The sequence below is a fragment of the Denticeps clupeoides genome, chromosome 8 (genome assembly GCF_900700375.1).
Source record: "Denticeps clupeoides chromosome 8, fDenClu1.1, whole genome shotgun sequence".
In the NCBI taxonomy this organism is placed as follows: domain Eukaryota; kingdom Metazoa; phylum Chordata; class Actinopteri; order Clupeiformes; family Denticipitidae; genus Denticeps; species Denticeps clupeoides.
The window spans coordinates 16,559,136-16,572,023 of record NC_041714.1 but is presented as its reverse complement, the minus strand read 5'-3'; positions in this window follow the sequence as shown (position 1 = coordinate 16,572,023).

Genomic DNA, 12,888 nt, shown 5'->3' with positions numbered 1-12,888 from the left:
TCAAGCTCATCTTTGATGATACCAGCCCAAACCAGTACTCCACCTCCACCTTGCTGGTGTCTGAGTCGGACTGGAGCTCTCTGCCCTTTACCAATCCAGCCACGGGCCCATCCATCTGGCCCATCAAGACTCACTCTCATTTCATCAGTCCATAAAACCTTAGAAAAATCAGTCTTGAGATATTGGCCCAGTCTTGACGTTTCAGCTTGTGTGTCTTGTTCAGTGGTGGTCGTCTTTCAGCCTTTTTTACCTTGGCCATGTCTCTGAGTATTGCACACCTTGTGCTTTTGGGCACTCCAGTGATGTTGCAGCTCTGAAATATGGCCAAACTGGTGGCAAGTGGCATCTTGGCATCTGCACGCTTGACTTTTCTCAGTTCATGGGCAGTTATTTTGCGCCTTGGTTTTTCCACACGCTTCTTGCGACCCTGTTGACTATTTTGATTGTTCGATGATCACGCTTCAGAAGCTTTGCAATTTTTAGAGTGCTGCATCCCTCTGCAATATATCTCACTATTTTTTACTTTTCTGAGCCTGTCAAGTCCTTCTTTTGACCCATTTTGCCAAAGGAAAGGAAGTTGCCTAATAATTATGCACACCTGATATAGGGTGTTGATGTCATTAGACCACACCCCTTCTCATTATAGAGATGCACGTCACCTAATATGCTTAATTGGTAGTAGGCTTTTGAGCCTATACAGCTTGGAGTAAGACAACATGCATGAAGAGGATGATGTGGACAAAATACTCATTTGCCTAATAATTCTGCACTCCCTGTATTATCCTCATTAGTACTAAATGTGGTCTACAAGTATAAAATCAGAGACATATAAAAAGAAGAAGGAAACATATTCTTTGGTTAACAGTGCCATTAGTGTGATATTACGTGTGTCAGCATTTGCCTTTGTATTTATCCATTTCATGCTTGGTGACAATATAATTAGGGGTGGTTCGAATCCCGATCCGCCAAGCTGCCACTGAGGTGCCACTGAGCAAAGCACCGTCCCCACACACTGCTCCCCGGGTGCCTGTCATGGCTGCCCACTGCTCACTCAGGGTGATGGGTTAAATGCAGAGGACAAATTTCACTGTTTGCACCATGTGCTGTGCTGCTGTGTATCACATGCGACAATCACTTCACTTTACTTTAAACTTTAATTAACTTACATGTAATGCATTTTTAGGGTTGGTTACTCATGATTGTTAACATGACAGTTACCTATAAGATGGTATTGACGTGGAAATGTTCCCTTCACTCCTGTCACTGTACCTTCCACCTTCCTGCCTGCGCTGGAAAACGAGTCCTTTCAGCGGCGTAATTCACACTGCGCGTAATTCTCCAGCCATCACACAGAGAAAAGCAGGCAGCAAGTCCGGTAAAAAGCATCTGCCTTTGAAGGCAGGGGAGGAAAGTGCTGGTTATCGTAGCAGAGTACTGCCACTCACAGACAGCCAAGCACAGAAGATCTGCCGCTGGAGAACCACTTTTACACCAGGCACACAAACACATTACAAGAGATGAGTTTCCAGATGCGTTCGACTCCTACAACGCGGTGGCGTGTTTTCATTTCCATTTTGTTGCTATTAATTGGACTCTTTGAATGCAAATTTGTTATAAACAATAGGCAATTTTCTGTTCTACTTCAAAATGTGTATTGTGTGCTGATAGTGCTGCATGCTTTGATCTGATAAAGAGTCTGAGCTTTCTGTCGTCGTGTTGAAGCTTACAAAGTTGCAGAAAAAAAACACACAAGTTGGAACTGCTTTTCTATTACAAATCAGAGCCCAGTTCATTTCAATATCTTACTATGCATTACCAGGCGCCGCTCTTGTTGTGCCGTGCAATGATGTTTTTTAGGACAAGTGATGACAAAACAGCTTGAGGCAGGTTTACTGCGCACTGGTCGATGACAAATTGCAAATTGTGTAATTTTCATGCCGTGAAAACAACGCTTGAAAAATTCCATTTGGAGGGGGCGGCAGCTCCAGCATGCGTTACATGGCAGGGATCACAGGTTCAAATCCCGCCTGTGCTCTTCTTAAACAATCAGCACTGTGATTTTTTGATTGAATCAGGACACTTCATCTCTGAAGGACTAGTTTCAAGAACATTAAGCATTCTGCAAGAAACATCTCAAAACTGTGGTCATGCTGTCTAACATCATGTACATAGTAAACCTTTGTCATATATGTCATTTATAACCACGCTTTAGTTTACACTCGTTAAACTAATCTGTCACACCTTATATTTTAGCATTGACATAATGTAAATAAACAGGTTACAGCAGGCTTGATTGGTTTATTTACAATACGGGAATGGTAAAATATTAGGGGTAACAGATCACTTAATTTTTTTAAGTTATCCAGTGTTCACATTTACATTGTATGGATGCACAGAAAAAAATAAACCGTTGTTGTGGTTTGTTTAATGTGTTTTTCTCAATGCAGTAGTTTAAACTAAGCTGTCTAATTTATGCTTATGAGTAAATTACTTTTTTATTTTATTATAATAATATTATAATTATAATATTTATTATAGCAGGTTTGTCTGGTTTATCTACATTACAGCAATGCTAAAATAATATGTGTGACAGATAAATGTTTTATTTTTCAGGTTTAGAAATGTGTTCACATTTTTCAGTGCATCTAGTCCCGTTTGAAGGTTTTTAAAGCTTAATAATTTCTAACGGGACTCTTGAATGCAAAAATATTCCTGTACTAGCTTCCCATTCCAGCTGGACTCTCCGCTACTATGCTTGTTGGGTATTGATCAAGTGATTCCTTCAATGATGTCAAAGTTGTTTCAAGATATGAGGCAAACCACTTAAGGAATAAATGTAAAAAACATGTCCAAATGGTGTGTGCACATATTTCAATCATCCCCAAAACAGGATTGTGACAATAGTGCGGGAAAATTTGCTTTATCATAAACAAAGGCACAAAGTACATAGATGCCTGCCAAACATTGGTGATACTTAACATTCATAGTTGAAACTTGTCAAAATGTCTGCAGAACATTGCATTTCCAAAAAATAGGCTTGCAGGTGAAAGAAGGGTGAAACTTGTAACTTGCACAAAATACACCATTTTTGTTATATGCCTGTTTAGATGTAAACCCCTTATATTCGATGTGATGGCTCAGATCTACGTCTATCTGCTATATATTACTATATCAGACAATTGATTTGTAAGAACATCAAAAAGTCTGAGCGTCAGTCAGCCCCAGCGCAAATTGCAAATGTTCTCAGTTGCTTAATGAAGAGCCGAACCAGCTTTGCCCATTAGGCCCACCGTGAGCCCGAGTCCATTTCCACCCTTTCATTTTTCATCTTTTATTCATTCCCATTTTTTTTGCTCCCTCCTGCTAAGATGAAGTCCTCAGCAAGGAAGCAGTGTCGATATACTGATTTCTATCTTTGCTCTGACTATGCGGCAGCACGAGTGCTGTCACATATTTATGAATGCTACAGGATCGGCACAAGGCGACGTTGACAGAGCGCTCTCGCGTTGCAGTTGTTGATCCCTGGAAAGGCATAATTCGCTTGTGATTGATGAGGCAGGATGCATGGGAGGGACCCCATCTGCATTTCATTTCCATCTCGATGTCACTGCAGAGCACCTACCTGGCTCCACACAAATAGTTTCATCGGTTAAATTCCTCTGGCGAGAACAACGTGCGCTTGGGAGTGGAGTTTAGCGACGTTCATAAGCAAAGATCGCATTAGCTACGTAAGATTGAATTAGTCATAATGTGAGTCCTAGACCTGTCTCCGGCTGACAAAGTATCATGTTACTCAGACAAAATTACGTTAGACATTTCTGTATGAATATTGCATTTAAATTTCTCTTTGATATCATTTTCCTCAACGAAAATTGAAGCCAGTCCTCAAGTGTGATCAGTCATGAATGGTTAAAGAGGAAAATCAGGTAACACAAGCAAGGGGTTGATTCATTTTTATAGACTTTGTTAGACTTTTTGTATAGACTTTTGGATTTGCACATTGAATGTGATGAAAAGCTGTCTATTTTAATAGCCAATGCACATACAGAACCGGAAAGTGTTCAGTATAAACCTTCAGGTCTGTTGGAAAACCATCCCCATTGTCTAACTTAAGGTGGTGGAGAAAAGCCACCATCACGGCAAATTCTCACTGCTTTCTCCCCCAAATGTTACATTTTTGGCCTTGTTTACTATTATTTTTGTTTACATATGTTTACATTACATAACCTCACTGTCACAATTGCTGGACATGGCATGGAAGAAAGGCGCATACGCACGATGACACGAAACTGGGGTTTAGTACATGGTGGACAAGGGAAACATAACCAAACAATGACTCGGCGGTGAACAGACACGAACAGGGCAGCTTTATACAATTGTACACAAGTGAACACATCTGGTCCAAACTCTGGACTCAGAGTAGCCCCTGCCAGACCGGATCATAACATTCCCCTCTGCACTGACTGCTCCAGTCCTGGGCCAAAGCACGGCCCATCCGTGGGTGACCGCCATCCACAGACGCCCGCCACTCCGGTCAGTCTGCGGTACGTCCCGCTGCAGGAATTCACCGGTACTCAGGGGAAACATGGACAGTGTGACCGACCTTCTCAACCTCACGGTAGCATTCGTAGGCCTCCGAGAGTCTGTCTCGCCTGGGGAAATGTTAAATGAAACAGGGGGTTAATACATGGTGGACAGGACAAACTCAAAACTCCGGACCCCGAGTGGCCCAGGCCGGATCATATCGTGACACACACATTCTTGTTAAATAGTTCTGTGTCTTCAGTTTTGTTCTCTAATATAAAGAAATGCAAGATTACATGACAAACAAGCAGAGCAACATTCATTGATCAACCATTCACTAAACAACCAGTTTTCAGATCAAGGCTTCTTCAATGAACAGAGCTTCTCAAAACTCAGACAGTTGTTGAAATAGCTCTTGTAAGTAGTTGTTATTGTTATAGTAGCAATGGGCTAAAGAATTACATTTTTATCATACTAGTCAAGTACCACTTTTATACCAGTCATCAAGTTTTAAGTGTGTGCCATGGAATCTTATATCCAGTAAGACAGAATAACAAATTACATGCAATTCCATAGAATTCTGGCAGTAGGGTCTCCACATAGATTTTAGTCAAGCTAACGTGGCAGGTATGGATTATGAGAGGTGTAGGGAGCTGTAAGTAAACCTAAAATCAATATATTGACTAACCAGCTGGGCAGGAAGATACTGATGATCCCTTATAGGTTTGTCTGGCTCATTTACTCTAATGACCCTGCCAAACAATTTACATTTTGGATTAAAAGCTCAAATGCAAATGCATAGCATCCCTTATCTCTCCAATATTTTACAACAATTATTTCAAAAATTGTTCTTAAATGTTCTTTTACGGACCACACAATGGATGTGAAAGGGTGTGAGTTGTGTCATGTTCAAAGTAGTGTGAATTGAAAGGAAAAGTTTTGGACTTGGGATAAGATCAGATTGGGAATGGGAAACACTTAAAGATGCTCAGATCAGTAGTTTACTATTTCGCAGCTCTCTTTCTTACAGGACAGAGGATAGGCAGACTGCTCCGAATTTGCTTTTGTTGTTTATTTTGATATTATTGTTTTTATGGTTCAGCAAAGAAAATCAAGTGTTGATGGAACAACAAAAAGTGGGCTCTTCCAGCCACCTTTATCAAAATAAAACCAAAAAGAGCCGGACTACATGTCCACAATCAAAGGCATTGGCCACCCCTAATGAACTATGCGCCAGCTCAATCTGAGCATTACAAATGAAAAGCATACATTCAAGGCCACCAAAGTCTCATTTGCATCTAAATAACAGGATTTTGCACTGTGCACTCGGGGCTGGCTGCTGCCGATTTGAGCTCCAATCCTCCCCTGGAGCTAAAGTGGTTGCTGACACACACTACTGCATCTCTGCCGATGTACACAAATCTCGATATATTCACACAAACACACTTGACTTGCAGATGGAGCATACGTCAGTCAAAAACCTGCAAGTATTACAACAGTTGTCCGGTAGACAGGGGGAAGGGAGGGGCGGCAAAAGGGATAAATATCCCCGCCTTGCTCAGCAGAGGCATGCAGACAAGCACATCCAAAGCCGAGCAAACAAAATCCGCACATTCGATTCTGACCGGCAAGCAATGTGCTGACTTACTCCCCATAGGTTATCGGTAGGAATCCCCACCGCCTCACAATAAGTCACGCCAGTAGGCATGCTGCCATGCTCGCCTCGGGCTTTAGCTCCATCTCATCTAATCTCCAATCCAAAAGAAGGAAGCAATGACTTCTCACCAAGATCTGCTCTCGGCATGCAAGGAGGAAATATGTCTTGTATCTAACACTTGGGGCTAAGTGTTCTTCCGTAAACACGGCTACTGAAAATTGAAAATGATACGATATTTGTATCTGGATATGTGTACATGATACAATATGTAAAAAACTAGTTAGTAAAGGATTCTGTTTTTTTTTTTTATTAATGCAAAAGTAAAGACTATTTCATGTTGCTTTCATGTCCGCTTTGTGGCTTGTTCACATCTTATCTGTTTATCTTATTTTGGTAAACTTAATAACAATACTTAAGCATGGACTTCAATTCAATGTAGTGTAAAAAAGACTGTATTCAAACCACTCCAATTTGATGTTACCTGGCAGAAAGAGGCATGGCACAATAGAGGTTAAAAACAGTTTCTAATTTATTAACACCGGTAAATAATTATTGTAGTTACATGTGAAAATTGAATGTAAAAAGGTACCAAGGTTACAGAGAAAACAAAAATGAGAAGAAAGAGTAAAGGGGGAGAGAGAGAGAGAAAGAGGCAGAGCCATGGGAAATAATGAGATGATATAGCAGGCTCGAAAACCAGAAGATCCGGTTTCAATGGAAAGACATCTGGGAAAGAAAAGAAAAGAAAAAAGCAGTCCCTTCCCCACATGTGAGCAGACCTTTATACCCCTGGCCTACAGGAAGTTGTCACAGACCAATCAGAACCTGTTGTTTCTGATGTCACGCCCCCCGGTGCCTCCCATCTGGGGAAGACAAAGAGAGTGGGCGGTCCTGACGGCCGACACTTCACACGTTCGGCTCGGGGGCCTCCCGTCTGCGCAAGACAAAGAGGGTAGGCAGTCCCGACGGCCAACACTTCACACGTTTGGCTCGGCAAAAGGCCGTCCGACAAAAAGACATGTGAAACAGAGGTGTTGAATCTTCATGCACAACAATTTGCACAGGAATGTCACATTTCTCCTTGTAGACGGTCGCTATGCAAAACATAGTAGTCTAGTTGAACAGCAAAATCTGCAGGCCTAAGTAGCAACATCTACTGGTGTTTCCTTCTAAAACATTGATTTCCAACTTTTATAATTAAGGGTATTCTATTTATTAATGCTAATGTATTTATCTGAAAAATGCTTTGTCATTCAAAAATAACTATCTGTCACAGGGGGAATTCGATGACGTAGTTGCAGACATACTTTCGGTGTGGGGATAAGCCGTCGTACCGGTAGAGGACGCTGGGCGAGCGGGGCAGGAGGACCGGGGGCGCCTGGCCGGCGAGGAATGAGGAAGTAATAGACGCGCTGCAACGCAGCGGGGAGTCAGTTCGGGATCTTTGGGAAGGACCGGGGCAGAGGAGAACCGGAAGACGGCGGGTTTCAGGATGGTTCGGGATCTTGGACTGGACGGGAGTAGGTCTTGGGCGGCAGGAAGGTAGGGGAGCATGGAATCCCGTCTTAACCGATGGGCCAGGTAGGTTCAAGGTCAGGGGCAGGAAGAGGTTGTAGTCAGGAAGTTCCGGTCGGGGTTCCTTTCGTGGTTTCCAGGGGATCAGGCAATTCTCGAAGTCGTGGGCAGGCGAAGGTCGTATTACGGGAATCTCAATTATCGTAGGTCGTGGGTGAGAGAGCTAGCGTCTCTGGCGAGTAAACTCATACAACTCATTTAACTCATACAAAGAGCGGGCGTGTCTCCTTGGTGTTACCTCCCTTTTATACTTGCCACCGCCCGCTTCCATTTCCTCTTCCGGGTCGTCGTCTCCCAGGCTGGTGAGGTGCCCTCTAGCGGGCTGGAGGCGCGTTGGCCATGACACTATCAATAAACAATATATTGGATTTTCAAAGCATGAAAAAAGTGCTGTACTGAATAATAACTGCAAAGTATGATTTTATTCTCACGATCAGTTGAGGTGGGCTAAGCTGCATTATATGTGATTATAGATGAAAAGACAGAGCAGTGATCTTTTTAATGTTCTTTTCTTCACTTGATGTTTGCACACAGTCTGCATTCGCCCTGATAAAAAGTCACTCAATTGTTTGGCAGTAGTTCCGCTGCTTGTCCATATTAAGTGAATTTTAAAATGAGTGCTCAGCAACAGCTCAGATTAGTTTTTTGATAAATGCGAGCTCAAAAACAGCGTCATAAATTTCATCCTATCCCAGTCGCCATTTCTCCTGACACCAGTCCTCTCCGTAATACCTTGTTGACTTTGTGTCCCGAGGCTGTGCGCTGATTAATTTTCAATAAACATCTGGGCATTACAAAATTAAAATTGATCTTTTAAATGGAGAGCACCCAATTATAGATCGTCTCAGGCAATTTGAATATGAATTAAAGGCTGAATCGATGCATGCAGTGTCTGACCGCCTCTTATATGAAATATTTCACAAGCCAGCGGCTGTCTTGTATGTCTAATGTCATCTTTATGTAAACAGCTTGTCTGTGCAAAAAAGGTTAGTCGATTATGTTTAATGCTTGTTCTTTATAAATAAAATTTTCACCTTGGCATGTAGGTCATCCAACCCCTATATAGTATTAGTGGTGAAATTCAGTCTAGCAAGAACAAAATAAGAGGTTTATGAAGAAAAATGATTCACAAATTAAAATGCATGATTATAATAAAGTCATAGCCAATTAGTGTAAATATGACTTTATTTAACATTGGCAGAGAAGGCTGATATTTTTATCTTTATTTTTAGGGCATAATAAGTGCATCGTGCAGAATATAAAAGCCCAGAGGGAAGGATGTTTAGACAATCACTTCCAGAAAAACCCACTTTATGTACTTAAGCAAATGTCTTGCTAAATAACCAGCAGGTTTTGAATGGCATAATTGCCCAAAGGCAAAAAGCTTAAAGCTGGAATAAAAACAGGAAAACCTTCAGACGTCATAAGGTTTCATGGCTTAATTAGAACCACCACAAGTGATTGGGATCTAGAAGTTTCGGGGCTAAAGTGTAGCAAATTGCTGCTCGGCCAGAGCCAGGACTAATCCATTCAAATTTTAAATGTTGGAAATCGCTGGTGATAATTTTTGATCATGACCGGGTCGAAGGGAAATAGTGGATAGCAGCGCTTCAAGTAAAAAGCTAATCTGTTGCTTCGTCGTTTCAAACCACAGACTGAGAATAAGACCCGTCCAATCTTCCAGGCCTTTGCCTCCGACTCTCGAACTGGGCTGCTTTGCTCTGAGAGATGTTGAGCAGCCAAGCCAAACCAATCCTCCACTTTAATTTTCTGAGCCCATACTGACTTTCTCAGAGATGCTATTAACTAATTTCATGCTTCAACTGACACTCGAAAAAACTTTCCAGCGATGAGAAGTAATAATAATAATAAAAATGTAAAAGAAAAGCATGCCTTTCGACTTAAAAAATGATTAAGAAGCTGCTAAATCCTTCTATTGTTTAAAAAATGTAATTACTGATAAACTGTAATAAATTAGAATTGCTCTAGACTGACAGTGAATTTCACATATTGTAAAACCGGTACGTGTTGAAAGGAGTGAAAAGAGACTTTGATACGATTCCCATTTTACTGAACTTGAGAGTTGATTAGAGTTCAATAAAATCCCTTATAGACTAAACAGGCACTTGCACAGCAAAATGCCCATAATTCCTAATTATGTTTGGCTGCAAAAACCGCGATAGAATAGCACTTTAATCCAACAGATGCAGCGTATTAACTGAATTTGTTGTTCATTTGTGACTAAAGAAGTCTGAGTGTTTCCTGGTTTTCCTGGTATACGGCATCATCTCCATTAACCACAATGCACTGCACCAACTGCATGCCTCCCAAACCTGGAGGCCTCTAATCTGCATATGCATCAGATATACACTAATTCAATACGGAGCGTGCATTTGTCTAAATGCTATGATAATAAATGAGTTGCTCTTTTGGAATCAGAGCACCCAAAGCAAAGCTAATATTCCACAATCTATAATTAGCCGCGATAAGGCAGCGAGAGTCATTTGTCTTTTAGTGCATCAAAAGATCTCATTAGCACAGGATCATCGAACGACGCTGCAGTCCTGTCACCTAGGTTGTGGAAACAAAGCCTTATCTGATGCAGCGCATCTGTTTTTATGCATCTTGAAAAGAATTTCTCCTATCAGATCCCTGATAAAAGTTAAGATCTTAGCTGCTCTAATACAAACAAAAACTTTTATGTTTTAATATAAAACTTTATCGGAAAACTAAGTTCTCATTAAGGAGGGAAATCAATTTTTATATGGAATATGCTGTACAAAGGCTATAACACTAGATTCCTCTTAGCAATTTTAGCATGTTATGAATGAACTTTTTGCTGTTCTCCTATACAGTACGATGATGTTAAATTCATGAGATTTGTTTAACTGCCTTAAAGAAATGTTCTGCAATGTTCTACGTTCTACATTCTACAGACTTTGATTTGAAGTAAATCTAGATTTACAGGAATGATAATTAGGGCCTTATCATCACAGCCAGCCAGCCTGCGGGGTTGATCATATTCACCTGAGCTGGTACAGATTCCATCTGGTCATTAGCAGTACCTGTGATATGAGTGTGAAAGACATTAACATGATCAAAGAATCAAGTGCAGTGTGTATGTATTTATGTATTTATATAAACCGACCTTTCTAGTGTGCTGTTTTTGTCCTTTTGCAGTCCAGAAAAACCCAAAATTGGATCATCCCATGTCACAAAGCAAGGAAGCTCGATGCCTCAAGCAAGAGCAAAGAACGCTTGTTAAAAAAACCAGGGAAAGCAGAGTCCAAAACATAATCCAGAGAAGTAATCCAAAGTGCAGACAGTAGGGTCAGGCACCGAGAAAACTAAACAGACCAAAATATAGAGGATAAATACAGAGGGATAATGGATGAAAGGAACAAGGAATTTGGAACAGAGAGTAGAAGATTTGTCCTTCACCACGAGCAACAGTTTTGTGAAATGCAAATTTGTGACTGACAATATGTGACTGAAAACAAGTTTATGGTGGGAAGATGTGAAAAGCATTTCACTGCATATCATACCGTGTATGACTGTGTATGTACAAATAAAATTTGAATTTGAAGACACCTTCATTGTTTTTATTGTAAGCCTACATTCTAGAAGCAATTACATGATGTTGGACACAAGAAGTAAACCATGACAAGTTGGCTTTAAAATATATTGTATTACCTGTCTATTGTGCCATTTGTGAAGTCATGATATTTGTGTGACATTGGACAGTTGTTGACCTTTACTGAACTTTACTTCCATCTAGAGAACTGTAAGGTCAAAGCGAACAGATGAGTTTATACAAAGGTGAAATTCGGAGCATTCCAAAAATTTATCTAAAGTTGCCCTGTGCCATGAATTCACCTCTTGAATAAAATGGGTTCTTCCCTGGACCATGCCACCAACTGAATAAAGACAAGGTCAAACTGTGGCAAAAGCATAATCCCTGCAGGCATAATTGCTGCAGGCATTCCGTGTGAGACTGAATACAAGAGTAACGAAGAAACAGTTGCCTTTCATTTTTTCAGAGCCTGGACTGTTGGATCTTCCTCTCACTGGACTGTTCAAATTCAGACTCATCAATGTTCATCATGGACGATCTGCAGGGAAGACTTGCGCTACTGAAGCTCATTACAGCAGGTCCATCGAGCCGCCCCGGAGTCTTCAGCTCTCACAAACCTTTCATGCATGCGCTATCACTGCTGAAAAAACACCATTCGCAATGCAGTTGCTTAAAATGTGGTGTTTAATCTTTTAGAGTTCATGCACTCAGCTTCGTAAATTCTACTCCTTGTCAACTGGAGTATAACCCTGTCACATAACCCCGTCAAATAAGAAACCAAAAATACCGCAGTTGCCCCCTACTGTCTTGCTGCAATGCAGGTAATGTTAACACTGCCAAAGGCTAAGCATTAATATATTACTTAAGATAAAAAGCAATTAATTTTGTATTTTAGAAGAGCATCTGGACCTCACAGCGTCTGCCGAGAAAAATCTAGCCCTTCGACAATTTGGTGAAAGCGGCCTTAAAAATAATCTTTAAAAGTCTTAAATTTGGCTTTTTTAAACCTGCAGATACCCAAATTTTCCTTATTGTCTTTTACGTGATGCACCATAAACTGTCCCCTTGCATACAATGGGCTGAGAAAATAAACTTGCCGATGTTCACTGGATACTGTCACGACCGATGAAAATTCTCGGAGCACAGATTTCAGGCCACGACACTTCGAGGACCAGCCCCTGTAGTTGTCAGTATGAAAGAGTGCCGAGTCCTGGTATTAGACACCGAACCACAGAGTTGGTGAAACCCAGGGGTCTTGTATGTCTTAGGGATTATATGGGACTGTTTGTCTTTGCATGTGGTGGTGTGTGGCGGGTCCCCGAGTGTGTATAAACCTCCCCTTTCCTGTTTCCACTCCCCTTGTCCCAAAGCGGTTTAAGTCAAATAAATATAGGTGTGGAAGTTGTGTGGCATGACGGATACCTGGACCACGTGTCCTTCAGTGGGCCCTTGCCGGGATCCGACGTGGACGGCAACAGTTCTGAGATGAAGCTACAGCAGGAAACTAGTGTCTGTAAAGTGCTTGGTCCGTACACCTTCCAGCTTTCCTCATGCTGCT